Consider the following 3,891-nt stretch of genomic DNA (forward strand, 5'->3'; position numbering starts at 1 on the left):
ACTAAACTGCTGGCAAGTACCATTTTTCCTTTGTTGAGCCCCCTCCCCACACAGCCAGCAGGCAAGGGCTATTGTTCCCTTGCTGAGCCCTCACCACACATAGCCTACTGGTGCAGGCGAGTACCAAATTTGAGTCTCCATCAAGTTTGCTCCACCCTGATGATTCCCTAAGAACCTACCCAACCCGCATACCAGTCTAAACTTCTTTCAATAGTTGTCCTGTACTTCAGACTTTCCTAAAATCTTTCAAAGGTCCATAAACCCCAAACAAGCAGTGGCTAGACTTGGCATGCCCTGTACCTCTTGCTAAGCAGCCCCCACCCCACACACTAGTGGCAGTGGGCCTCGGTTTGCAGCTTCTCCCAGGCACCTCCAAGTCCAGCACAGGCAGTTACTAACCACAGATCACTTTGTAGCTCCTACCAGGTGGCCCTGGGCTGGACATAGGCAGCAGCTGACCTGGGCCTGCACCAAAGCACCTCCCAAGAGGCTCCAGAACCAACACACCCAGTAGCCAGCTTCAGGCCATACCAGAGAACCACCCCATTAGCTCCACAAACAACACACCTAAGGGTGGACTCAGCAAGCACCAGAGCCCCGCTACAGCAAATCCCACTATGTAGGGTCACCCCTACACTACAGCTCTTCCACTGTAGTCATAGCCAGTTCTCATGGCCAGGTCAATCTCACCCACTTACATGCCAATGGCAATTAAGGCTCAACTACTAGAGAAGGGTACACACAACCCACACAAAATACACCCCTGGGGCACCTGGCCCAGGTGAACAGGGAGTCTGCACCATTAGGCCCCACAGGACATCCACTACACAGGGCAACCCTACCAAGACTGAAAAATGTAGCAAATCTACCTATTACCTAGAAACACACAAAGGGTACCATTTTTCAGGCAGCCAAAGTGAAGGAACAAAGAAATATGTCCCATATGATAGAAAAAAAGCAAAACTCCAGAAAAAAAAAATGGAGGCAAGCAAACTACCAGATACAGAGTTCAAAACACTGATTACAAGGATACTCAATGAACTTGAAGGAAGAATACTTAAACTCAGTGAAAACTTACGCAAAGAGATAGAAACCATAAAAAAGAACCAGTCAGAAATGAATACAATAACTGAAATGAAGACTACATTAGAAGGAATCAATAACAGATTTGATGAAGCAGAGAATGAAAGCAGCGGTTTGGAAAACAAGGTAGCAGAAAACCCGATCGAAACAGGAAAAAGAAAAAAGAATTTTAAAAAATGAAAATAGTTTAATGAATTTCTAGGACAACAAGTGTAAAAACAGTCACATCATAAGGGGAAGAAGAAAAAGAGCAAGGGATTGAAAATCTGTTTGAAGAAATAATGACTGAAAACTTCCCTAACCAGGAAAAGGAAATAGACATACAAGTCCAGGAAGTGCAGAGAGTCCCAAATAAGATGAACCCAGAGGCCCACGCCAAGACACATTATAATTAAAATGCCAAAAATTAAAGACAAAGAGAGAATCTTAAAAAGCAGTAAGAGAAAAGTAGTTAGTTACCTACAAGGGAACTCCCATGAAAGTGTCAGCTGATTTCCCAATGGAAACTTTGCAGGCCAGAAGGACTGGCATTCAATAGTCAAAGTAAAGGCAACCAAAATTACTCTACCCAGCAAGGCTATCAATGAGAAGGAAAAAGCTATTTCATGCAAATGGACATGACAAAAAACTGGGGTAGCAATATTTATATTAGACCAAATAGACTTTAAAACAAGAGGAATAAGGCAATCCCTAGGGTTACCCCAATATATGGACTTTTGGAGGGTATTATGTTAAAATGTCATACAGATAAAGACAAATACTATACAATTCCACTTACGTGTGGAATCCAAAAAAAAAAAAAACACAAAATAAATGAACAATCAAAACAGAAACAAACTTATAAGTATAGAGACTGATAGGTGCCAGAATGGGAGGGGGGTTGGGAGGCTGGGCGAAAAAGGTAAAGGGATTAAGAAGTATAACTTGGCAGTTACAAAATAGTCAGGGAAATATAAAGTATAGCATAGGGAATATAGTCAATAATATAATAAATATGTATGGTGCCATGTGGGTGCTAGACTTATTAGGGGAATTACTTCCTAAGTTATAAAAATATCTAACCACTATACTGTAAACTTGAAACTATTATTGAATGGCAACTATAATTTAAAAATTAAAAATAAACAGTGTATAATTAAGTGGCTTTTAATATAATTCACAATGTGTACAAACATCACTAATTCCAGAATATTTTCATCACCCCAAAAACAAAACCCTGCACCCATTAGCAGTCACTTTCCATTTGGTAAATCCATGTTGTACCATGTGTCAGTACTTCATTCCTTTTTTATTGCTGAGTAATAATCCATTATATGGATATACTACATTTTGTTTATCCAATCATCAATCATCAGTTGATAGACATCTGGGTTGTTTCTACGTTTCATCCATTATAAATAATGTTGCTATTCATATACAAGCTTTCATGTGAACATAGTTTTCATTTCTCTTGGGTTTATCCTAGGTATGGAATTGCTGGATCACATGGTAATTCTATGTTAACATTTTGAGTGACTGCCAAACTATTTTAAAAGTGGCTAAGCAGCTTTTCAAATGTTAATGACCAGTTAGTTTCTCCACTTTGTGGAATGACTTCATAGCCTTTGCCTTTGTCTTCTGTCAGTTGGCAGGTGTTCTTTGTATTTGGGAATATCTAATTCTTTATCCGGCTTTTGACAATTTTTTTCCAGTTTATTTCTTGTTTGACTTTATTAATAGTTTTTTCTATTGCTTTTAATCATATAATTTATTCTAAACTTGCATACATACTTTTACCACAAAATAAATCAAATTATATTATCTTTAGTGTTGAACTTTTAAACAAATTTTACAATAGGATCCACACCATCAGCTGCTTTACTTTTACAAAATGAATTAAACACTTCTCTTTGATTACAATGATTGAAAGGAAAATATTCGAATAAGTATTATTAATAGTTTTTAAAATTTTTTAAAATATAGTCACACAAGTTTATACTTTAAGGAATGTTTCCTGTTTTGCTTCAATATTAAACTTAATGTTCTCATAAGTGTTTTTATTGGTTATTAAATTCCACTTTTTATATGTAGCATAAGGAGTCTTAGTTTTTTCCCAGAATAGACAGTTTCTACTAGCAACACCTATTTTACACTAAGTTGAAATGCTTCCCTTTCATATAGGTCCCCATATATTCAGATCAATTTGGCACCTAGTATTCTCTACTGCTGTATCTATTGTCTTCTAGTTCAAAACACACTGCTTCGATTAAAGGTCTTTTAGTAATTTTGATGTCTGAAAAGGCAGGGTTTTTTTGGTTTTTTTTTTTTAAATTTCTGGTGCCACACAGTTTTCACATTAGTCTCTTTATAACATAGTTTAAACCATGGCCAAAGTGAGTCACCTATAGTGTTAAGAAAAGGCATTCATCTTATATTACTACTTTTGTAATGCTGCTGGAGGCTGGTGTTACACAGAAGAAAAAAGCAATCCCTTGGGTTATCCCAAACCTGATCAGTGTATGGGAACTGAGTACGGGAACAATAGACAGAAAAGACGCTGTGACGCGTCCGTGAGAAGCTGAAGTTGAGGACGGAAACGGAGATAGTCCGAGAACGACGAGGATTTCTTAGATGACCAAATCGCAGTGTTGAAGGAGGTAAGCGGCGGAGAGGAGGGTTGGCCGGCTCAGACCTAGGAGACGTCCCTGACAGAAGAGAGAGATATAACAGGACCCTGGACCTCGCAGACGCCTTGCGTCGTTACCCACTCGCCGCCTCCGCAATCCTTTCACCCAAAGCGAACGCCGCGGCGGCAGCTTCGGCAGCTTC

The 3,891-nt window shown here is 39.0% G+C and overlaps 1 long non-coding RNA gene across 1 annotated transcript in view; it reads right to left on the reverse strand.

Annotated features, from left to right (window-relative positions):
- Positions 1-2,213: 2,213 nt before the first annotated feature.
- LOC112481564 overlaps positions 2,214-3,891 on the reverse strand; it is a 1,964-nt gene continuing 286 nt past the window's right edge. The window contains exon 2 of the long non-coding RNA XR_003046930.1: positions 2,214-3,767. This is a non-coding gene — a long non-coding RNA (uncharacterized LOC112481564). The remainder of the gene's footprint in view (positions 3,768-3,891) is intronic.

The sequence above is a fragment of the Pteropus alecto genome, unplaced genomic scaffold, assembly GCF_000325575.1.
Source record: "Pteropus alecto unplaced genomic scaffold, ASM32557v1 scaffold44, whole genome shotgun sequence".
In the NCBI taxonomy this organism is placed as follows: domain Eukaryota; kingdom Metazoa; phylum Chordata; class Mammalia; order Chiroptera; family Pteropodidae; genus Pteropus; species Pteropus alecto.